The sequence below is a fragment of the Cetorhinus maximus genome, chromosome 28 (genome assembly GCF_964194155.1).
Source record: "Cetorhinus maximus chromosome 28, sCetMax3.hap1.1, whole genome shotgun sequence".
Taxonomy (NCBI): Eukaryota; Metazoa; Chordata; class Chondrichthyes; order Lamniformes; family Cetorhinidae; genus Cetorhinus; species Cetorhinus maximus.
Window position 1 is genome coordinate 556,232 of NC_135906.1, and position 25,610 is coordinate 581,841.

At 48.5% G+C, this 25,610-nt stretch overlaps 1 pseudogene; it reads left to right on the forward strand.

The window, feature by feature from the left end:
* The first annotated feature begins 15,108 nt into the window (after positions 1-15,108).
* Positions 15,109-15,279, forward strand: LOC144669210 (U2 spliceosomal RNA; annotated as a pseudogene).
* Positions 15,280-25,610: the final 10,331 nt, after the last annotated feature.

A 25,610-nucleotide genomic window follows, 5' to 3' on the forward strand; every position in this document is an offset into this window, starting at 1 on the left:
CAGTGGCCCCAAATACAAGATTCTCCCACAAGAGGAAACATCCTCTCCACATCCACCCTCTCAAGGCCCCTCAGCTTCTTGTATGTTTTAATCAGGTCGCCCCTTACTCTTCTGAACTACAGCGGATACAGGCCTAGCCTGTCCAATCCTTCCTCATAAGGCAATCCGCCCAATCCAGGTACTAGCTGGGTAAACCGTATCTGAATGGCTTCCAACGCATTGACATTCTTCCTCAAATAAGGAGACCAATAGTGTACACAGTGCTCCAGATGGGGTCACACCAATGCCCTGAATAACTGAAGCATCAGCTCTCTACTTTTCTATTCAACAGTGAGGCCCGAGTGCGCAGGCGCAACTGTTGCTGACGCCTTTCCAGTCAGCGGAAGGAGTTACAGTATTTTCAGTGGTAGCAATAGAATCAACATCAGTGCTGCCTCTATTAAATAGCTCAAGGAACGCTGCTTATGGAAAACAAAGAAAAGATTGCTTTCTATTATTCTGCCTGATTGCGTTGGTTTATTTTAGATTTTACTTTTCTGATTGTGCAATTTAATTAACGGTAATTAATGTTCAGTTCAGGGATCTGTCACCTGCAACATTAAATGACATTTGATTTTGTGTTATTGGCCTGAGTTTGCTTCATTTGTTCTGCAGGTGCAGCGTAGGCCAATGTTTAATGATGCACCGAAATATCGCGAGAGTGCGCGTTGACGTTGGGACGCTCGGCTGATGTCAACATGTGTCATTTCAGGCTCGAGTGAATGGGACACGCGTCCGCCCGCCAAGCGAAAAATTCTGCCCATTGAGTTCAGTCTTTAGCCTGATTTGGGCAGTGAAAGAAGTTGTTTTGGACAATGGAGCCCCAAATACTGGAAAACCGTTCAAACAAAAGCACCATTCACTTGCAAATACACCTCTCCACCACACTCTCTCTCTCTCTCTCTCTCTCCCTCACTCCACTGCAGCTTTTACCTCACAACATTTTAAACCAGTTCTCTGCTGCCGCTGCTGATACCGCTCTTAAAAGTACAGCAAGCTCCCAGCTCAAAGCTCATAGACTTTACACAGCTGCTGACAAGCGTCTAAATTCACGATCACACAATTGTTACGGTGCATAAGCAGGCCAATCGGCCCATCGTGTCTGTACTGGCTCTCTGAATGAGCATCTCAATACCGAGTGTCATTCTCCTACCTTCTCCCAGTAACCCTACAGATTGTTTCTTTTCAACTAATTATCTAATTCCCTCTTGAATGCTTTGATTGAACCACACTCTCAGTCAGTGCGTTCTGGACCCTAGCCACTCTGTGTGAAAAAGCTTTCTCTCAAATCGTTTTTGCTTCTTCTGCCAGTTGCTTTAAATCAGAGCCCCTCGGGCTGTCCAGCTCACAATGCATTGAATGCATTGAATGCTAATTGTATTATAATTGTATTGAAGCACCTCAGAGAGCAACTTGATGGATGTTGATAACTCCAACCCCATTGTCTGATTGTCTGTAATGACCAGATTGAAATGATTGTAATATTCATTGATCGTATTGATGCACCTGGTGATCCATGTGTAAAAGTTGAATCTGACTGTACTTTTTGTGATGGTGAATTTGAAATATTTTGGAATGTTCTTCCAGATATTTTATGAATAAAGTATATTTTTCACAAAAAACGTTTCGGTTCTTCAAAAGAATCCCACCTCAGCAGCACCCCTCCCCTAGCCATGAGGTGGAACCTGGTGGGGGATGGGGGCAACAGCTAAAGCAAGACAAGACCTGTTGGAGTGGATGGCTCCCTTACATGTGCAAATCAGGACCCAGACGCTTCATGTGGGGCCGACAGTAAACTATTAAAAAAAGCTTTACTGCCGGACATTCGGAAAACAATCTCAAAATTACAGAAGCTGCAACATGACACAGCTCAGCCCAATTGAGGCCGTGCAATACAATGAGACAAATTATCAACTTTTGCCGTCACACCATTATTTCCTTCACAATCACTTGAGATTCCATTTTTACAATGTTTATCCGTCCTTCTCCAAGGTTATTTTCTACAACATTTTAGGAATTTTTCAACCTCAACCTGCATTTGAATGCAAGGCAAACTTGGGAACAAAATCACTTGTGAGCACAGAACAATATCTGCCAGGTTGCACCAATTTCCTCTCACTTTACTTTTAATCATCTCCCCATCATTTCATGAAGCCCCTGTGCGACAGGCAAGGTGAGTGGGAAGGGGCAGCAGAAAAGAACAACCGTGCAGATTGAGCAACTTGCAGAAAGGAAAAGGCTTGTTCTAGGAAAGTGAAAATTATCTGCGCTGTAAATACATCTTGCACAACATTTTGAACTTGATCTTCAAACTAGCATGCTTACCTGAGTGTCTTTGCTGCTCAATTCTCCCAGATCTCAGCTTTCCTCTTTTCAATTGAATTTGTCTTGGTCTCTTGTGCTTAGCACAGTTTTCAGGTTCCTCCTGGCAATGCACTGGGCTGGTCAATTCTTGTGAGTGCTCCGTGATAGATCAACACTCGGTATTTCTGTCCTCAGCAGTGGCTGCTAACCTTTGATTGTTTCAATCAAGGCTTGTATCAGTAACATCCATGCGGAAATTAAAATGCCGCTACTCTCTTCGCTCACTGCTCCTAGTCTGGTCTTTTCCTCACACTGAATTCGAATAAACATTCCAGGCTGCTGAATCGATCAGATATCAGGGACAGAGAGAAGCCCAACACCTTGACTCCTCCCCTCAGCCCAGTAAACAACAGTCACTGTACTTGATTTGCTGTTGATCTCTAAGCTTGTGAAAAAGTACATTTTGTTTCATAAAATGTGTAAAGCTACATTCCAGAACAGTTCAAATTTAACACATCAGTTTCATTCCATACAGGGTGCCTCACTACACTTAGAGTTACAGGTTACATTACAGCATTCATTTCATGTTAAACATACAGCCCGAGGGGTTTTACACAGCTTCCAGCAAGACTTGGCTTGGCCGGTGGTGAGAAAGGCTCTTCCAGTCTTTTTTCATTCATTTACACAGGACGTGGGTATCACTGGCTAGACCAGCATTTATTGCCCATCCCTAATTGCCCTTGAGAAGGTGGTGCTGAGCTGCCTTCTTGAACCGCTGCAGTCCATGTGCTGTGGGTACACCCACATTGTGTTAGGGAGCGCTTCCAGGATTTGGATCCAGCGACAGTGAAGGAACGGTGACATATTTCCAAGCCAGGATGGTGAGTGGATTGGAGGGGAATCTGTAGGTGGGGGTGTTCCCATGTGTCCGTTGTCCTTGTCCTTCAGATGGTAGTGGTCGTGGGTTTGCAAGGTGCTGCCTAAGAAACTTTGGGGAGTTCCTGCTGTGCATCTAGCAGAAGGTACACACTGGTGCCGCTGTGCGTTGGTGGTGTTGGGAGTGAATGTTTGTGGATGGGGTGCCAATTAAGCGGTCTGCTTTGTCCTGGATGGTGTCAAACTTCTGGAGTGTTGTTGGAGCGGCACTCACCCAGGCAATTGGAGAGTATTCCATCACACTCCTGACTTATGCCTTGTAGGTAGTGGACAGACTTTGGGGAGTCAGAAGGTGAGTTACTCGGCGCAGGATTTCTGGCCTCTGACCTGCTCTTGCAGCCACAGTATTGAGATGGTAGTCCAGTTCATTTTCTGGTCAATGGTAACCCCCAGCACATTGATAGTGGGTGATTCAGCGATGGCAATGCCATTGAATGTCAAGGGGTGATGGTTAGATTCTCTCTTGTTGGAGGTGGTAATTTCTTGGCACTTATGTGGCGTAAATGTTACTAGCCACTTGTCAGCCCAAGCCTGGATATTGTCCAGGTCTTGCTGCATTTGGACATGGGCTGCTTCAGTAACTGAGGAGACACGAACGGTCCTGAACATTGTGAAATCATCAGCGAACGTCCCCGCTTCTGACCTTTTGATGGACGGAAGGTCATTGATGAAGCAGCTGAAGATGGTTGAGCTGAGGATACTACCCTGAGGAACTCCTGCACTGTTGTCCTGGAACTGAGATGATTGACCTCCAACAACCACAACCATCTTCCCTAGTGCTGGGTATGACTCCAACCAGCGGAGAGCTTCCCCCCATTTCCCATCGTCTCCAGATTTGATCGGGCTCCTTGATTCCACACTCGGTCAAATGCTGTCTTGATATCAAGGTCAGTCACTCTCACGTCACCTCAGGAGTTCAGCTTTTTTGTCCATGCTCGAACCAAGGCTGTAATGAGGCCAGGAGCTGAGTGACCCTGGCCAAACCCAAACCTGTCAGTGAGCAGGTTATTGCTAAGCAATGGCCGCTTGATTGCGCAGTTGATGACCCCCTTCCATGACTTTACTGATGAACGAGAGTAGAGTGATGGGGCGGTAACTGGCTGGGTTGCGTTTGCCCTGATTTGTCTGTACAAGACATACCTGGGCAATTTTCCACATTGACGGGTAGATGCCAGTGTGGTAGCTGTACTAGAACAGCTTGGCTAGGGGCACGGCATGTTCCGGAGCACAAGTTTCAGTACCATTACCGCAATATTGTCAGGGCCCATAGCCTTTGCAGTATCCAGTGTCTTCAGCCATTTCTTGATATCAAGTGGAGTGAATCGCTTTGGCTGAAAACTGGCATCTGTGATGCTGAGGACCTCAGAAGGAGGTCGAGATGGATCATCCACTCGGCATTTCTGGCTGAAGATTATTGCAAGTGCTTCAGCCTTATCTTTTACACTGATGTGCTCCGCTCCACACTTGGTCAAATGCTGTCTTGATATCAAGGTCAGTCACTTGACTCTGTCTGTCATTTGCTGCTTATGCTGTTTGGCTCGCAAGTCGTCCTGTGATGTAGCTTCACCAGGTTGATACCTCATTTTTAGGTATGTCTGGAGCTGCTCCTGACATGCCCCCCTGCACTCTTCAATGAACCTGGGTTGAACCCCTGGTTTGATGGTAATGGCAGAGCAGGGAACTTGCCGGTTTATGAGGTTAGAGATTGTTTCGAGTACAATTCTACTGCTGCTGATGGCCCACAGAGCCTCATGGATGCAGTCTTGAGTTGCTAGGTCTGTTTGAAATCCATCCCATTTAGCACAGTGGTAGTGCTACACAACACAATAGAGGGTATCCTCAATGTGAAGATGGGACTTTGTCTCAACAAGGACCGTGTGGTGCTCACTCCTACTGATACTGTCATGGACAGATGCTTCTGCAGCAGGTAGGTTGGTGAGGATGAGGTCAAGTATGCTTTCCCCTCTTGTTGGTTCCCTCACCACCTGCCACAGACCCAGTCTAGCAGCTATGTCCTTTAGGACTCGGCCAGCTCGGTCAGTAGTGGTGCTACCGAGCCACTCTTGGCGAAATGGACATTGCCGTCTCCTACCCAGAGTACATTCTGCACCCTTGCCACCCTCAGTGCTTCTTCCAAGTGGTGCTGAACATTGGTGAACACTGATTCTTCAGCTGAGAGGGGTGGTAGGTGCTAATCAGCAGGAGGTTTCCTTGTCCATGTTTGACCTGATGCCATAAGACTTCAGAGTCCAGAGTCAATGTTGAGAACTCCCAGACCAACTCCATCCTGACTGTATACCACTGTGCTACTGCCTCTACTGGGTATAATCCTGCCAGTGGGACAGGACATAACCAGGGATGGTGATGCTGGTGTCTGGGACATTACCTGTAAGCTATGATTCAGAGTATGACCATGTCAGATTGTTGCTTGACTCGTCTGTGAGGCAGCTATCCCAATCTTGGCACCAGCCCCCGCAGGTTACTAAGGGGAACTTTGCCAGGTCGACAGCGCTGAGATTGCCATTGTCATTTCCGGTGTCTAGGTCCATGCCGGGTGGTCAGTCCCGCTTCATTCTGTTTTGACATTTTAGCGGTTTGATACAATGAGTGTCTTGCTGGGCCATTTCAGAGGGTATTTAAGAGTCACATTGCTGTGGATCTGGCGTGACATGTAGGCCAGAGCACTAAGGAGAGCGGGTTTCATTCCCTGAAGGACATTAGTGAACCAGGTGGGTTTTTACAACAATCAACAATGGTTTCATGGTCATCATTAGAATTATAATTCCAGATTTTTATTGAATTCAAATTCCACCATTTACCGTGATGGGATTTGATCCCGGCTCCCCAGAGCACTTTGCTGAGTCGCTGGATAACTAGTCCAGTGACAATACCGCTTTGTCACAACCTCCCCCAAGTCACATCCTTCCCAAACGCCTGCATTCTCACCCCCTCTGCACGTTGCCCTCGAGGTGGCTGTGGTGGGGAAGAGACCGTTGTTCACCTCCTTGTGGATTGTGCCTTTGCAAAGAAGGTCTGGAGAGAGATGCAGTGGTTTCTGTCGAGGTTCATGCCGAGCAGTTCTGTGACACAGGACTCTGTGCTCTACGGGCTGTTCCCAGGGACACACACTGAGACAAACATCAACTGCAGCTGGAGGATCATCAACTCGGTGAAGGATGCTCTTTGGCCTGAAACCTATTGGTCTTCCAGTGCAAAGAGTTGTCCCCGACGGATTGTTGCAGACTGGCACATTCCAAGGTCTAGGAATATGTGCTGAGGGACGCACTAAAGCTCAGGGCAGGGGCTGCAAAGGACTCGTTCATGTCACAGTTGCTGGAGCAACATTCTCAGAAGCTGTGTGAAGATTTATGGAGTGTGCGCAGTGCATGGTCATCATCATCTTCCTGCAATTGAGTGACTATTAGGGCCTCCCCTGCGTCTCCATGACAGAAGCATTCTCACATTCTGCCATAAGCCAGACGGGAGCCAAACGTTCACAAATGTGATGTGAGGGACTATGGTGTCTCCTCACTGCATGTCATCATCATCCTCCACAAATCTAGCAACTATGAGGGCCTCCCGAGCGTGCCTGCCTCGTCTAGCCTGTGCGAGGTCCTCATCCCCGTCATCGCCGCCTCCGAGGACCTCCTCAGCCTCATCCCCTTCGGCGTCCTCCTCATCGGAGGAGGTCTGCAGCTCCTCCAGCTCCTCCTCAGCCAGCTCGTCTCCCTGTTGGAGCGCCAGGTTGTAAAGGGCACAGCAAACGATGACCCTCAGCCACCAGTCACCTCAACGGCAAGGCTGCACTTGCCCCCCACTCCCCCTCACCCACAAAAGTCGCCTCCGAGGCAGGGCAGCACATACCCCCGACCCCCCCTGTGCCCCTGAAGCCTGGAAAGCAACAGGCAACCCCAGTGAGCTGTTCACTCACCTCCAGTTTACCCAAAGTGCAGCCGCCAAGTGCACGTCACCTCTGTGCTGTTGTGAAACACGTCAGCGTGCTTTCCCGCTGACCTGGACGGATGATCCAGCGGGGGTGCAAGAGCCTGGCGGGATGGCCTGATAATGATATGCTGGTGTATTACAATGAGGTTCCCGATGACCGATGGTGGGAAACGCGGCCTGTCGTTGGCGGGCTGAGCGGACAATCACAACCTGCCTTCCCACCATCGTGAAACCGATCGCGCCACCTATCATGCCCACCACCAGCGGGCACGGAAAATTCAGGGACAAATGCGGGTTAATTAAGAAGAGCCAGCATGGATTTCTTAAGGGAAAATGGCGTTTCCCTAACTTGCTGAAATTTTCTGAAGAGGTAACAGAGAGGGTTGGTGAAGGTGATGCTGTTGATGTGGTGTACATGGACTTCCAAAAGGCATTTGATACAGTGCCACACAGACTTGTGAGAAAAGTTATATCTCATGGAATAAAACAGACAGTAGCAATGTGGATAGAAAATTGACTGAGTGACAAGAAACAGAGAGTAATAGTTAATGGATGATTTTAGGGCTGGAGGCGGGTTTGTAGTGGAGTTCCCCAGGGGTCAGTATTGGACCCTTGCTTTTCCTGATATATATGAATGGTTTAGACCTTAGAGTAGAGGAAAATTTTTCAAAATTTGCAGACGATACAAAACTTGGAAGCAACTGTGAACCGTGAAGAGGGCAGTGGAGAACTTGAAAAGGACACAGACTAGTTGGTCGAATGGGCGGATATGTGGCAGATGAAGTTCAGTGTGGAGAAATATGAGCTGATGCATTTTGGTAGGAAGAACATAGAGAGACAGCACAAAATAAAGGGGGCGTCGACACAGATGGACCTGGGTGTGTATTTGCATAAGTCATTAAAGGTGGCAGGACAAGTTGAGAGAGCAGTTAACACAGCATTCAGTATCCTAGGCTTTATTAATAGGGGCTTGTATAAGACACGAGTTAGACCACAGCTGGAGTACTGCGTACAGTTCTGGGCACCACATTTTAGGGAGGATGTGAAGGCATTGGAGAGAGTGCCGAAGAGGGATGTGGAAGATCAGTTACGGAGTAAGATTGGAGACGTTGAGACTGTTTTCCTGAGAGAAAAGAAGGCTGAGAAGAGAGTTGATAGAGGTATTGAAAGTCATGAGAGGTCTGGAGAGAGTAGATAGGGAGAAATTGTCCCCACTTGTGAAATGATCGAAAATGAGGGGATACAGATTTAAAGCAACGGGTAAAAGAAGCAGAAGTGACATAAGAGAAACCGATTTCACACCGTGAGTGGCTAGGGTCCGGAATGCACTGACTGAGAGTGTGGTTCAATCAAAGCATTCAAGAGGGAATTAGATAATTAGTTGAAAAGAAACAATCTGTAGGGTTATTGGGTGAGGGCAGGAGAATGGCACTGGGTATTGAGATGCTCATTCAGAGAGCCAGTACAGACACGATGGGCCGATTGGCCTGCTTATGCACCGTAACCATTGTGTGATCGTGAATTTAGACGCTTGTCAGCAGCTGTGTAAAGTCTATGAGCTTTGAGCTGGGAGCTTGCTGTACTTTTAAGAGCGGTATCAGCAGCGGCAGCAGAGAACTGGTTTAAAATGTTGTGAGGTAAAAGCTGCAGTGGAGTGAGAGAGAGAGAGAGAGAGTGGTGGAGAGGTGTATTTGCAAGTGAATGGTGCTTTTGTATGAACGGTTTTCCAGGATTTGGGGCTCCATTGTCCAAAACAACTTCTTTCACTGCCCAAAATAGGCTAAAGACTGAACTCAATGGGCAGAATTTTTGGCTTGGTGGGCGGGCGCGTGTCCGATTCGCTCGAGCCTGAAATGAAACATGTTGACATCAGCCGAGCGTCCCAACGTCAACGCGCACTCTCGCGATATTTCGGTGCATCATTAAATATTGGCCTACGCTGCACCTGCAGAACAAATGAAGCAAACTCAGGCCAATAACACAAAATCAAATGTCATTTAATGTTGCAGGTGACAGATTCCTGAACTGAACATTAACCGGTGTTGTTTGTCACACCATTAAAAAACTCAAAGCAAAATGGGGGAACAAAACATCACCCGTGACAAGACCATCTTGTGCTTAAGGTGCTTTAAATTTACATTTGTGGGTGCTATGTCTAGGTGCTGCCCCCTCGCTGGCACTGGCATTGGAGGCAGCCTGCTGACTCTGCTGCCTTGTTGGCCTGGGTGACCTTGGCGGTCGTCCTCTGGCCAGTGGAGCCTGTGCTGTCCCCACCTGGGAGGGAGCGGCCAGTGCCATGGCTGCCATCTCCCCAGTCGCCGCAGCCTCATCAGATGCCACGGTCACTGGCAGAGGGGCAGAGGGGCTGCTGCCATCATCCGTAGAGCCCTGAGAGGAGCCCGCAGAGACAACAGGCAGCTCGTGCGCCAACGTGAGGTCACTCAGGACCTCCCTGCTCACCATTGATGGACGGGCACCTAGCTGGTATACTGGGTACCCCATCCATCTCACACACGGACACTGACCACCTGAGGTCATTGCCGGTGTGAGCGCTTGCAGGTCCGAGTGTATCCCCAGGGACCCCTGATCCTGTCCCTGGGGCAGCCTCTCCCTGACAGTCACCACTCTCTCCTTGGCTGAGGCAGTGCGCTCAGTGGTCATGCTCCGCATGGACTCCTCCATAACGGAGACCATGGCGCACATACCCTCATAGATCTCCGCTAGATCCTCCCGCACACCCCGCTGGACGTCCAGCATCTGCTTCCTAATGGACGACTCCAGAGGCTCATCATCAGCCTTCGACTGAGCATCGTCCTGGTCTCCAGCAGTCCTCCGACTGCCAGCACCCTGGGCACTCTCTGCCTCCGCCTGCACCTCAAACGAGTGTGAAGTGCCCTCACCAATGTGCACTGAGATACTGGACGGCCATCTAATGCTGGTATCTGCGCTGGTGCCTGCTTGACAGAGCGGGTGTGAGGCAGGCGCGTGGGGAACATGGTGATCTTCCGGGGTCAGGGGTGGCCCTTCAGGGTCCTGAGTGCGAGCGCCTGCTGCTGAACCCAAAAGGGAGAAGATGAACATGTCGTTAGTGAAAGTCATCAGACTCTCACTGTACATGCCAGGCACCCTGGTGAGACAACGGAGATCTGCTTCATGGTGCCCTCGTCTTTTGATTGTCAATGGGGACTCCAGGTTCGAGGCGCACATCAATGAAGAGGCTACACTAGAATGGTTGCACAAGCTGAAGTTCTCACCTCAGTGCGCTGCACTCTGACCTTCGTCTGATACCCCAACCTCACCATGGCTGGTTGACCGAGGTACTTGCTGCCCCTCGAGTTCCAAGGCCTTCTGCTTATAGTGAATGAGGATGAGGAGGTGTGGGGTTCCCCGCCAGTCTGTGACCTCTCAATATTGTTATGGGATGTCTTCTCCTGAAAGTATAGAGGAGCAGTGAGTCCACTCTCTACCTGCAGCGCCATTGCAGCCAGTCCAACCCCAGCTGAGGACCATCTCGCAGGGCACATCCGATTCGTGGCACTCGACCCGCAAGGCACTCAGTCCATGCAGCCAGGGCTCACCCCCTTGGCGAACTTCGGCATCATTGGCAGCTGCCACTGACTGTAACACCCCTGAGGTCCATGGGGGATGGCCAGCCCCTAACTGTTCTCCACACTGACCCATGCCAACATGCTACTCATGGGCACTCATCCTTCCTAAGAATGGGTTTGGGTGCATGCCCAGTGCTCTTATTACCATTGCCACTCATTCCTTCCAGTTTCTAACACATGCCCCGGACCCTCCGAACCATATCCCCAGCACCTTCAGGCCGTCAGCCCTGACGGTGAAGGGGACAAAGGATCGGTCAGCCCAGTTCCCAAAGAACATGGCCTCGCTCTTCCCACGATTTACCTTGGCTCCCGAGGCTAGTTCAAACTGGTCGCAGATGTGGATCAGTCTGCGCACCGACAGCGGATCCGAGCAGAAGACGGCGACGTCGTCCATGTACAGGGAGGCTTTTACCTGAGTGCCTCCACTGCCTGGGATCGTCACTCCTCTTATGCCCGGATCCTTCCTGATGGACTCGGCAAAGGGTTCTATGCAACACACGAAAAGGACAGGCGAGAGAGGACAGCCCTGCCTGACTCCAGATTTCATCGGAAAGCTATCTGTTTCCCACCCATTGATTGAGACTGCGCTACTGATGTTAGTGTAGAGCAGTTGGATCCAGTTGCGAATTTCGTCCCCAAACCCCATTTTGGAGAGCACATCCACCATGTAGGTGTGCGATATTCTGTCAAAGGCCTTCTCCTGATCCAAGCTGATGAGGCAGGTATCCACACCCCTGTCCTGTACATAGGCAATCGTATCCCTGAGCAGCGCCAGGCTGTCAAAGATCTACCTGCCTGGCACAGTGCAGGTCTGGTCAGGGTGGATCACCAATTCCAGAGCGGATTTGACCCGATTGACGATGACCTTGGACAGAAGCTTATAGTCCACATTCAACAGTGAAATGGGTCACCAATTTCTAATTTCCTCCCTTTCCCCCCTTGTGCTTGTAGATGAGGGTGATGATGCCTTTCCTCATGGATTCTGACATACTGCCGGCCAGGAGCATACTCTCGTACACTTCTAGCAGGTATGGGCCGATCCAGTCCCACAGAGCCGAATACAACTCCGCCAGCAAGCCGTCGCTTCCAGGAGTTTTACTCTTCTCGAAGGACTCAAGGGCCTTAGTCCCTGGAACAGAAGATGATCTTGGAGGCCTCCGAGGCAAAGAGCGAGGCTTGCTGGCTCTTCACCTCTTGGAGCTCCTCCTTGACATCGACCCCCATCGACTGCAGCCAGAGCAGATTCTGCATGTTTTTCTGGAGTCGGGACATTTCCCTCTGTTCCTTTCTAGCTTTCTGGGTGCCTTTGAGGATGAAAAACCTCTTGATGCTTACCTTGATCACTTTGGAGAGAGAAACTGAGTGAACTTTTCAGGTGAATGACCTTTCATCACAACCTGAAACGTTAACTCTGTTACTCCACACAGAGGCTGAAAACCTGCTGTGTATTTCCATCATTTTCTGTGTGTATTATCACAGAGATATTCTGTTTCTGCTCATTACTGAATATTCCAAACACTTTACTCCATGAAGCACTTTTGAAGTGTTGAAATGTGTTTTGCTGTTGTAAGTGTGGCAGTTATTTTGTACCCAGCAAGGACCCATATACAACAACGGGATAATGACAAATAACCTCTTTTAACTGATGTTGGTTGAAGAATAAATGTTCAGCAGGAAACCAGGGAGAATTCCCCAGCTTGAATCGTACCTGGGATCTTTTTCAGCTACTTGTTAAAGCCTTGATTTCCGATCTCCTCCAACAGGACTGTCAGCTTGGATTAAGTGCACAAATCTCTGGAGTGAGATTTGAACCCACAACCTTCTGCTTGAGAGGCTACAGAGTCAGCAAGTGAAGCACAGGAGAAAATGGAGCTGGATCGTGAGTTTGGAGCTATACTGATGTAAGTGAAGATACTTTTAGTCAGCTGAATGGAGTGTCTCTTTAAATCTCTGCGTAGCTCTTTTCACAGACATTCTGTAAACAGCTTTTGGCTGGGTGGGTGGGGGAGGGGGGGAAGCTGTGTTGTTTTTTGCAACTGTCCCTAACCTGTTTGACCAGAATTTTCTATTTTAAATTCAGACTTTAGCGACATGTCCTCTTTGTTTTCAGTTGTCTCACTGCCCCCCTCACATCAGTGTCTTAGCTTTTCACATTGACTTTTTTTTGCTGATGTCTTGAAAATCTTTAATGTTTCTTTCCATTCCCTGGTGTAAATATCATCTCAGTCGTCTGCACACAAGTTTACAGCACAGAAACAGGCCGGGACAATTCCGGTTCGACTGTCATCTGGAAATTGGGCCCAAATAGCGTTTGAAAGTGCACTGGTATGGTTATGCTTCGAGTTACCGTTAATTAAATTGCACAATCAGAAAGGAAAAATCTAAGATCAACCAACGCAATCAGGCAGAATAATAGAAAGCAATCTTTTCTTTGTTTTCCATAAGCAGCGTTCCTTGAGCTATTTAATAGAGGCAGCACTGATGTTGATTCTATTGCTACCACTGAAAATACTGTAACTCCTTCCGCTGACTGGAAAGGCGTCAGCAACAGTTGCGCCTGCGCACTCGGGCCTCACTGTTGAATAGAAAAGTAGAGAGCTGATGCTTCAGTTATTCAGGGCATTGGTGTGACCCCATCTGGAGCACTGTGTACACTATTGGTCTCCTTATTTGAGGAAGAATGTCAATGCGTTGGAAGCCATTCAGATACGGTTTACCCAACTAGTACCTGGATTGGGCGGATTGCCTTATGAGGAAGGATTGGACAGGCTAGGCCTGTATCTGCTGTAGTTCAGAAGAGTAAGGGGCGACTTGATTAAAACATACAAGAAGTTGAGGGGCCTTGAGAGGGTGGATGTGGAGAGGATGTTTCCTCTTGTGGGAGAATCTTGTATTTGGGGCCACTGTTTAAGACAGAGGTGAGGGGAAATTCTTTTCTCTCAGAGGGTCGTGAGACTTTGGAATTCTCTTCCTCAACAGGCGATGGAAGCAGAATCGTTGAATATTTTTAATTATTGAGAAGTAAGTGGGTGAAAGGTTATTGAGGGTAGGGGGTAATGTGGAAATGAGGTTACGATCAGATCAGCCGGGAGCTTATTGAGTGGCAAAGTGGGCTTGAAGGGCTGAGAGGCCGACTCCTGTTGCTAATTCATATGTTCATGTGTTTTTGTTAGTAACATGAAGAGGTTTTCACCCTCAAAGGTATTCAGAAGGCAAGAGAGAGAGGGAGAGGCTGGGGGAACGTTTCCTGTCTCCAGAAAAACCTGCTCCAGCTGCAGTCGATGGGGGTCGATGTCAAGGAGGAACTCCAATAGGTGAAGGGCCAGCAAGCCTCGCTCTTTGCCTCGGAGGCCTCCAAGATCATCTTCCGTTCCAGAGTCCGCTCCGTGGAGCAGGATGAGACGTGCTCACGTTTCTTCTTCCAAAAGGTACACAGAGAGAGCTCTGTGATCAGCAGCCTGAAGGAAGAAGACGGCTCAGTAAAGTCATCGCAGTCCGACATTTTGAGGATCAGCAAATCCTTTTATGTCGGATTGTATGACGTGAAGCCCACAGACAGTACGGAGTCCCAGTCCTTCCTGTCCTCCATTACAAAGGGCTTTGATGACAGTACATGGGAGAGTCTGGACAAACATGGTGGATGTGCTCTCAAAATGAGATTTGGGGAGGGATTCCGCAACACGGCAGGAGTCTCACCCCCTCTGCACGTTCCCCTTGAGGTGGCTGTGGTGGGGACAAGACCGTTGTTCACCTCCTTGTGGTTGTGCCTTTGCAAAGAAGGTCTGGACGTCGGTGATCGACGCTCTTTGGTCTGCCTGAAACTTGTTGGACTTCCAGCGCAAAGAGTTGTCCCCGACCGAGTGTTGCAGACTGGCACGTTCCAAGGTCCAGGACTACGTGCTGAGGGACGCACTAAAGCTTGGGGCAGCCACCGCAAAGGCGCAATGGGGAAGGGTCGCTGTCTAAGACCTTTCTGCCACAGTGCACCCAGGGACTGGGAAATGTTGAGAGCCCCTCGGGCTGTACAGCTCCAAATGAATGTCTGCAGTGAATACTAATTATATTGAAGCACCTCAGAGAGCAACATGATGTATGTTGATAACTCCAATACTTTTGTCTGATTGTCTGCATTGACCATATTGAAATGATTGTAATATTCATTGATTGTATCGATGCACCTTGTGATCAATGTGTAAAAGTTGAATCTGATTGTAGTTTTGTGATGGTGATTTTGAAATGTTTTGGAATGTTCCTCCAGATATTTTATGAATAAAGTATATTTTTCAAAAAAAAATCTGTTCTTATCAGTTTAATATCCGATACGTCCTTCATCTGGGGACCAAATATTAAATTTATTTTTGGAGCAGGGAGATGGAACAGGATCTTTCTCCGTCCATTCCACACATCGACCTGGTATTGCAGCGTCTTCAGGAATGGTGCAGTTTTGCCCTCTACAGGGTGAAAGGGAAACTGAAAAGAAGAAAAAGTCATTCAGAGCATTGTCCTGCTTTCCATCATTGATCTGGCTGAACTGAACTTGTGCTGAGTGGCAGGACAGGCTCATTGGTGCCAGACTGAGTGATGCCCCCTTTACCTTTAATTTCTCCTTTAACTCCTCTCAATTCCTCCAAATAAAAGGTGTGGCCATGGGTACCCGCACAGGCCCCCGCTATGCCTGTCTCTTTATGGGGTATGTGGAACATTCCTTGTTCCAGTCCTACTCCGGCCCCCTCCCACAACTCTTTCTCCGGTACATCGATGATTACTTCGGTGCTGCTTCATGCTCTCGTCGGGAACTGGAAAAATTTATTAATTTTGCTTCCAATCTCCACCCCTCCATCATTCTCACATGGTCCATCTCTGACACTTCCCTTCCCTTCCTTGACCTCTCTGTCTCAATTTCTGGTGATAGACTGTCCACCAATATCCATTACAAGCCTACCGACTCCCACAGCTACCTTGACTACAGCTCCTCACACCCTGCTTCCTGTAAGGACTCCATCCCATTCTCTCAGTTCTTTTGCGTCCGTCGCATCTGTTCTGATGCTGCTACCTTCAAAAACAGTTCTGCCACCACCAAACACACCTTCCCTTCACCCCCCTTGGCGGCATTCCGTAGGGATCGTTCCCTCCGGGACACCCTGGTCCACTCCATCACCCCTACTCCTCAACCCCCACCTATGGCACCTCCCCATGCACACGCAAAAGATGCAACACCTGCCCCTTCACTTCCTCTCTCCTCACCGTCCAAAGGCCCAAACACCCGTTTCAAGTGAAGCAGCATTTCACTTGCATTTCCTCTGACTTAGTCTACTGCATTCGTTGCTCCCAATGCGGTCTCCTCTACATTGGAGAGACCAAACGTAAACTGGGCGACCGCTTTGCAGAACACCTGCGGTCTGTCCGCAAGAATGACCCAAACCTCCCTGTCGCTTGCCATTTTAACACTCCACCCTGCTCTCTTGCCCACATGTCTGTCCTTGGCTTGCTGCATTGTTCCAGTGAAGCCCAACTCAAACTGGAGGAACAGCACCTCATCTTTCAACTAGGCACTTTACAGCCTTCCGGACTGAATATTGAATTCAACAACTTTAGATCTTGAACTCCCTCCCCCATCCCCACCCCCATTTCCGTTTCTTCCCCCTCCCTTTTATTTTTTCCAATAATTTATATAGATTTTTCTTTTCCCACCTATTTCCATTATTTTTAAATTTATACCTTTTATGCCCTGTTAGTCTTATATCACCCCACCCCACCCCCACTAGAGCTGTACCTTGTGTGTCCTCCCATCCATTCTTAATTAGCACATTCGTTTAGATAATACCACCACCTTCAACACCTCTTTGTTCTTTTGTCTCTGACATCTTTTGGTTATCTGATCCTATCACTGCTTGCTTGTCCCTACAACCACACCCCCCCCCGCCCGACTTCTCTCCCCCCACCCCCCCACCTTAAACCAGCTTATATTTCACCCCTCTCCTAGTTTTACTCAGTTCTGTTGAAGGGTTATGAGGACTCGAAACGTCAACTTTATTCTTCTCCACCGATGCTGCCAGACCTGCTGAGTTTTTCCAGGTAATTCTGTTTTTGTTTTGGATTTCCAGCATCCGCAGTTCTTTGTTTTTATATCTGAATGATGCCCCCCGTTGGATATTGGTGCAACTGCAGGGCTGCTGCTGGTGTGCACTTGTGCTGCTTGTCAGGGTGGAGCCCGGGACTGGACAAAGCCCCCTGTTGGATTTTGGTGCAACTGCAGGGCTGCTGCTGGTGTGCACTTGTGCTGCTTGTCAGGGCGGAGCGTGTTCGGCCACACGCAGCAAAACGGACGGTGAAGCCGGAGGCCGAGGAAGACGGGACGGGCGCATGGGTTTCTGGGTTATCGCTTCTCGGCCTTTTGGCTAAGATCAGTTGTAGTGAAGCGACGGCTAAAACCAAAGGAGCCCCAAACCAGGGGGTACGTAACACCGTTCGGGTGACAGTGAAGGACAGTGAAGGAGGAGCACCCATGGATCGGGCCTTCTTCATCAAGCGGATCCTGTTGAAGGCGTTTGGATTGGAAGCGGAGGAGATCTACTCCCTGCGAGACTTCCCCAGCGCTGGATATTTCGACGTGACCTTCAGGAATGTTGCTGCCTGCGTCAAGTTCCTGAAGGTGTTCGAGAAGAAGAGACACCAGCCGGAGATGAAGATCCTGACGGTGGAGCCGCTCTTTGCTCTGCCGTTGCAACGGGACCGTGTGGTGACGGTGCATCTCTACAACCCCCACGTCGCTGTCGCCGACGTGTTCACCTTCCTCGCCAGGTACGTCGACAAGGTTGGGAGCTGCACCGAGGTTAGAGACGCCTTCGGGATTTGGACCAGCAAACGCCAGGTTAAGGTCACGCTCAAGACCGATGGTAAGGGAGCCTTCTTCCACCCTCCTTCCAGATTTGCTATCGGGAGAAGCCGTGGCTACCTGGTCTACGCTGGACAACCCAAACTTTGTCACTCATGCGGCAAGTCTGGTCATGTGGTGGCCAACTGCAGCGCCGCCCTCTGCAAGAACTGCAAACAGGAAGGGCACCAGACAAAGGACTGAAAACAGACTAAGTGCTGCAACCTGTGTGGCGAGGCAGGTCACCTCTACAGGACCTGCCCCAAACGCTGTCTCACTTATGCACGGGCAGCCAACGCCAATGAGGGGGAAGCAGAAGAAATGCTTCGTGTCACTACTACCAAGGACTCTTGTAACACTCCAAACACCATGGCCCCCAGTGAGAACAACGGGACAAAGGAGGACACAGAGAGAGACAAGGTGGAGGATAAGATTGAGGCAGCAGACAGCCAATCAACAGCACTGCCCCCTGAACCTCCCACTCCTCAGGAGAGCGAATCAATGGAGGAGGAAGCAGCGGAAAATCAGCAGGGGGAGTGGCAGCTGGTGAAGAGAGCCAAAAGGAAGAAGGGGCTAAGAAGGGACCAAGCCACTTCCCAGACAAGTGGCAAGAGGCGTCTCCCATCCGACACGGATGACAAGGACAGCTGCTCTTCAGACGAAGAAAGGTAAGGGCGGCACCTACAGAAGAAGCGGAAAAGCTCTAGGGAGTTGGAGGACGAGACACCCGAGCTCCAGAACATTGGCGACAATGAGGAGACCAGCGCACCCCGACTTTGCCCACAACCTGAAGAGGCCAGTGCACCCCAGCCCCAGCAATCTGGGAGCAGTGAAGCGCTCAGCGCACCCCAGCTCCGGGAAGCCGGGAGCAGCAACGCCCCAGAGGGGGAGAGGATTGGAGAAGCTTCTCCAACAGAGGACATTTCAAATCCCGTTCTCTGCACGGACCCCCAGATGCCACCTGAGCAGAACATCTCCAATGGGGAAGTTCAGGACAGTTTCCTCAGCCCATCCAAAGTGAGGCAATTTGTGAACACTATGGGTGTGAAGGAGCAAACCAAAGGTCTGGGACTCTCAGAGGAAACAGGTTTGGTAAGAGACTAAATGCCTTAAAATGGTGTAAAGATTGTATCCATGAATGTGCGTAGAATTAAATCTACTACGCGATGTGTTGCGACCTTGGACTACCTTGCCAAGGTCAAAGCTGACCTGTTGTTTCTGCAGGAGTGTGCGATACCGCACCTCAGCTCCTACAGGGGTCCAAGTGAGGCCTCACCCTCCCACTTCAATCCAGCTTCACTCTCTGCAACATCAAACATTCCAGTTAGAGAGGGGAAAGGGGGACGTCCAACATCTAGAGGATCAATGTCCCACCAGCTTCAGGTACAAGATCTCTCCTTCCTCTGGGACCTAACCACAACTCCCTTGTGGCACCACAGTTACCCACATGGCAACAGGCACAAATGTCAATGCTCGATTCCTCCAATGGGGTCCAGCTAAACAAGAGAAAGAGCCCATCAACCAGGTTGTGCATCACATCCCCACACAACATCCCTGAGGGAGAGAGAGGGAACTGACACATTCTGCACCTTCTGGAAAGTACAAGCTTTGTTCCTGGAATCCCTCTGATCCAATGGAGCAACTTTCAGGTGACAGGTGATGAAAATCTGAGGGACATATTCAACACACGTCATGATTCAGTGACTCCCTCCCAACATGGAGACCCCAATGATCAGCTTCCTCTTACCAAGGAACGGTCATCTCCAAGGAAACGGAACGCATCCAGGTCAAAACGGAGCTTGTCCAGCTCCCGCTCGCCTCTTGGCAACACAAAGGTTGAAAAGGAGTCCTCAGCTTTGCTGTCCAGGAGGCAACTGAAGAAAGATTAAAAAGGGACAGGAAGTGAATCAAGTGAAGCCATTGAGATGGGACCAGCTGGAGAAAGCAGAGAGATCCTTACCCATTGTGGTCAATGAAGCTGTATCTCCGGGTGGAGTCCTTGTCTGGGCTCAGTGTAGCTACACAGCGGTCAATGTAGAGCTTCAGGGGCATGTGGTTGATCATTGAAACAGAGGCCTCAATGTGAATGAGCTCACCCAGGTAGTAGACAGTCGAAGTGCGCTCTGTAAGCCAGTCACCTGAAGTACCTGAGGACAAGGGTTAGAGACAGTGGCTGTAACTCCCAGTGAGTGACTACAGGAAATCACTCCCCATCCACCCATCACATACCATTCATTAGGCGCAGAGAGAATGACAGATGCCCTTCTCCAGACTTGGTGGAGCTGAATGGGATCCAGGTGGGCTTGATGGGGTCACTGCTCACATTGCCCTTCCTGGAAAGGCAGGGGAGTCATTTTAGGACATCTTCAGAGACCACCAGCAGCTGTAGATCTTATTGACAAAGCGAATAAAGATTCTCACCTCAAATAACGACACTCAATGGGAACGACAGCTCCATTTGTTCTCACAATGACAGATCCATGATACTCTGGGGTGTGGTTCAGGTGGGTGGTGTAGATGAGGAAATCTTCAATCATCTGAAAGAATCAGGTGAAGGAATGAAGAACTGATCTGAAATGAGAATGTTCTCCACAGGGGTTAACAATGAAGTCATCCCATCCCCTGAAAACAATTCTGAGGGGGATGGACAGGATCAGTGTGAAGAGGCTGCTTCCCCCGAGCCAGAAGAGAGTTGATTATTAGGGGTAGGCATCTCAGGTCAGGGGGTCACTTAAGATTAATGTGACAGGGAATTACTTCATACAGCAGGTGGTGAATGTTTGGGATTCTATCCCAGAGAGCTGTGAATGCTCAGTCACCGAGTACATTGGAGACAGATGGATTTATTCTGGGGAATGAAGGGAATGTTATGATGTGGCAGATGATGCTAGTCAGGTGGATCAAATCCACAAGGGAAACTTGATCAGGCACTCAACTGTTTTGCAATTAGTATTTTATTTTGAGATCAGTGCCCGGAATTCAGGAACAGCAAAGACTGCCACAAATTCAGGAGGTTTAGATAAAAATGTAAACATTTAAAGAAAAGATTAAGCACATCCATTATGTCTACAAATTACTATAAGAACTCCCAAAATTCTGATTAATCTGGCTCCCAGTGACACCTTCATTAAGGCAACAGTTAAAAAACAGATTTGTACAGACCCAGGCAAAGCAACACCACCTGGACAGGAGAATTCAATACGAGTTGACACATCCTTGGTTCCTTTAGACAGGAACTTGATGCAGAGGCTGGAGGCTTCTCACATTTATGAAAGATCTTAGGATGTCTTCAATACTGACTCAGCCTCATCCTCTCTACAGGTAAATTCCATTGTTCCCATATCTTGTTGCAACTTCACTTTTCATAATATAAAACTTTAGTACTAATTTATCAGTAACCTTTTGAAAAAAATTAACACTTCAGCTTAGTTTCTGAAAGCTGGGTGTCACATCCCACCATTGCTTGGAAATTCAAGCTATCCAAATTTATATGAAAAAGCAAATTTTCATCACATCTCATTCTAAACCTGGTTCGATTAAACTGGACTGAAACCTCCAGTTGGATTGATCTGAATGAGGGGAATAGAGCTGAAAATCCTCAAAACAACAAAAGGAAAAGCTTGGAGGATCCAAAGAGAAGGTTCAAGACCAATGGGGCTGATGTCATAGGTTGGAGAGACTCAGGGATCAGTTAAAGTAAAGTACAATACAAGATAGAAAGCTAATTTGTAGTTTTATAAAGCAGGAGACAGCTATCTCCTCAATATCATTGACATCTCACCCAGTGTTGGAATGAAGAGTGGGGAACAACCTACAGCCCAAGCTTAGAGCAAGAGCTGAGGATTCCCATTACCTGCAACCTGCTGCCACACTCATGGAGTCCATAGTCAAAGAGGACAGTGTGGTTCTGAGAGTAGATCCTGGTTGGCCGACAACCTGCTGTCCCCAGGGTCAGGTCAGCAGCTTTGATCAGGTGCCTGGTTCCAAATAAATCCAGCTGGACCCTGAGCAACAGCTTGTCCTCTCCACACTGCACCATCACAGTCTGCAGTGGAGACACACTTCCACCCGCAGACACACGGAAATGGGAACCAAAGGGAGGCCCAGGCGGAGAGAATGTCTGAGGCACAGGGGTGGCTTTGACTCTGCTCCATGGAAACCTCTGGCCTAGAAACAGTTGCCAAGTATCAGAGCCACAAATAGCTCCAGCTAACACCAGCCCTGGGAACAAAGACCTCACTACAAAATCCCCCATGATACCAAACAACTCACCATCCCTTCAGCCACCGAGCAGCACCTTTTATACACACCAGCTGCACTCACCTGACACCAATGAGACCAGAAGCAGCAACATTGAACCAATTAACCAGCCCCAATCTCCACAATCTCCACCAATGACAGAACTCATGGATTTATTACCAGGAAGGCCGATTTTATTTGGACCAATAGGAGTTGGTCTGGGGAGGGAATGATGTCGATGAACAAAAGGGAAGGTGTGTGATAGGGTGGAGGGCAGGAGACATTAAAGGATAAAAGGTTTCATGGTACAAAAGCCAGAGGCAGTGGTAATGGGTAAAGTAAAGAAACAAAAGATGTGTCCAGATGAGGTGTGAATGGCTGCATAGCAACCGTCTGAATGTACCGTAGAATCGTAGAATGTTTACAGCACAGAAAGAGGCCACTCGGCCCATCGTGTCTGCCCCGGCTGAAGAACGAACCCCCACCCCCCCAGCCAAATCCCACTTTCCAGCACTTGGTCCGTAGCCCTGCAGGTTCCGGCAGTTGAGGTGCATATCCAGACACCTTTTCAATGAGTTGAGGGTTCCGGCCTCTACTCCCCTTTCAGGCAGTGAGTTCCAGACCCACACAATCCTCTGGGTGAGAAAAGGTTTTCCTCATCTCCCCTCTAATCTTTCTATCAATCTCTTAAAATCTATATCCCCTCGTCAATGTGCTCTCTGCTAAAGTAAATAGGCCCTTCCCATCCAGTCTATCCAGGCCCTTCACAATTTTGTACATCTCAATCAAATCTCCCCTCAGCCTCCTCTGTTCTAAGGAGAACAACCCCAGCCTCTCCAATCTTTCCTCATATTTGCAATTTTCCAGCCCAGGCTACATCCTGGTAAATCTCCTCTGTTCCCTCTCGAATGCAATTACATCCTTTCTGTAACAAGGTGACCAGAACAGCACACAGTACTCAAGTCGTGGCCTAACTAATGTTTTATATAGTTCCAGCATAACCTCCCTGTTCTTATATTCTATGCCTCAGCTAAGAAATGAAAGGATTCCATCTGCCTTCTTAACCACCTTCTCAACCTGTCCTGCTACCTTCTGGGATCTGTGGACATTCACTCTAAGACACCTCACTTCCTCTACACCTCTCAGTCTCCACCCATTTATTGTGTAATCCTTTGCCTTGTTTGACCTCCCCAAATGCACCACCTCACACTTCTCTGGGTTGAATTCCATTTGCCACTTTTCTGCCCACTTGACCAGTGTATTGATATCTTCCTCCAGTCCACAGCAACTCTCCTCGCTATCAACCAATTTTTCTGCTGTCTGCAAACTTCTTGATCATTCTACTTTTATGCCCAAATCATTAATATAGACCACAAAAAGCAGGGGGCCCAGTACTGAGCCCGGCAGAACCCCACTGGAAACAGCCTTCCAGTCACAAAAACATCCATCCTTTGCTTCCTGCCACTGAACCAATTTTGTATCCAGCTCGCTACGTTCCCCTGGATCCTATGGGCTGTTATTTTTTTAAGCAGTCTGCCATGTGGAACCTTGTCGAAAGCCTTGTTATAATCAATGTGTATCACATCAACTACACCACCCTCATCAATCCTACTTGTTACTTCCTCAAAAACTTCAATCTAATTAGTCAGATATGACCTGTGTACTATAGGCCCCCAAACAGTCAGGGAGAGATAGAGGATCAAATATGTAGACAAATTTCAGAGAAGTGTAAGAATAATAGGGCAGTAATGGTAGGGGATTTTAACTACCCAAATATTAACTGGGATAGTTTCAGTGTGCAAGGTAGGGAGGGAGTAAAATTCTGAAGTTGCATCCAGGAGAACTTTCTTAGACAGTGCATAGAAAGCCCAGCAAGGGAAGGGGCAGTTCTGGACCTAATATTCTGAAATGAGTCCGGGCAGGTGGAAGGCATATCAGTAGGGGAACATTTTGGAGATAGTGACCATAACTCAGTTAGATTTCGGATAGTTATGGAAAAGAATAAGGTTGGGCCAGGAATAAAAGTTCTAAACTGGGGAAAGGCTAATTTTACTAAGATGAGATGCGATTTGGCACAAGTGGACTGGGAGCAGCTACTTGCAGATAAAACTGTCAGAGCAGTGGGGGGTCTTCAAGGAGGTAATAGCAAAAGCACAGGGCAATTATGTTCCCATAAAGGCAACGGGTGGGGGGAACCAATCCTGGAGAATCCTAGATGTCAAGGGGCATAAAGGTTAGGATGAAGAAAACAAGAGAAGCTTATGGCAGATACCGAGGGCTCAATACAGCTGAGTCCTTCCTGGAATGTAAAAAGTGTAGAGGGAACTTAGAAAGGAAATTAGGAAAGCTAAGAGAGTGCATGAGAAAGCATTGGTGGATAGAATAAAGGAAAACTCAAAGGGGTTATTTAAATATATATAGAGTAAGAGAATAACTAGGGAAAGAGTAGGGCCAATTTGGGATAACATCTGTGTGTGGACCCGGAAGACATGGGTGCAGTCCTCAATGAATCCTTTACGTCGGTCTTCACAATGGAAAAGGACGACGCAGATACAGATATCAGGGTGGAGGACTGTGAAATATTAGAGGAAATTAACATAGAGAGCGAGGGGGCACTTGCAGGTCTAGCGGCCTTAGAAATGGATAAATCCACAGGCCCGGATGAGATATATCCCAGGCTGTTGAGGGAGCCTAGGGAAGAGATTTCAGGGGCCCTGGCAATAATTTTCAAATCCTCTCTGGCCACAGGTGTGATGCCAGAGGACTGGAGGACTGCTAAAATTGTTCCAATATTAAGAAAGGGAGGAAGGGATAGACCAGGAAATTACAGGCCAGTCAGTCTAACCTCAGTGGTGGGGAAGTTACTAGAAAGAATTCTGAGGGGCAGAATATATCTGGCCTTGGAGAGACAAGGATTAATCGGGGACAGTCAGCATGGGTTTGTTAAGGGAAGGTCGTGTTTGAAAAATTTGTCCGAATTTTTTGAGGAGGTAACCAGGAGTGTTGATGAGGATAATGCATTTTACTTTAGCAAGGCTTTTGATAAAGTCCCTCATGGCAGACTGGGCATGAAAGTAAGAGCCCATGGGTTCCATGGCAAAGTGGCATGTTGGATCCAAAATTGGCTGAGAGGCAGGAAGCAGAGGGTGATGGTAGAGGGATGTTTCTGTGACTGGAAGTCTATTTCTAGTGGGGTTCTGCAGAGCTCGGTGCTGGGGCCCTTTCTGTTTGTGGTGTACATAAATGATTTAGATTTAAATGTAGGGGGTATGATCAAGAAGTTTGCAGATAAGAGGAAAATTGGTAGAGTGGTAAATAGCGAGGAGGATAGCCGTAAACTGCAGGAGGATATCAATGGACTGGTCAGGTGGGCAGAGCAGTGGCGAATGGAATTCAACCTAGAAAAATGTGAGGTAATGCACTTGGGGATGGCTAACAAGGCAAGGGAATACACTATGAATGGTAGGACCCTGAAAAGCACTGAATATCAGAGGGACCTTGGTGAGCATATCTATAGATCCCTGAAGGTAGCAGGGCATGTAGATCAGGTGGTTAAGAAGGCATGAGGGATACTTGCCTTTATTAGCTGAAGCATAGAATACAAGAGCAGGGAGGTTATGCTGGAACTGTATAAAACGCTGGTTAGGCCACAACTGGAGTACTGT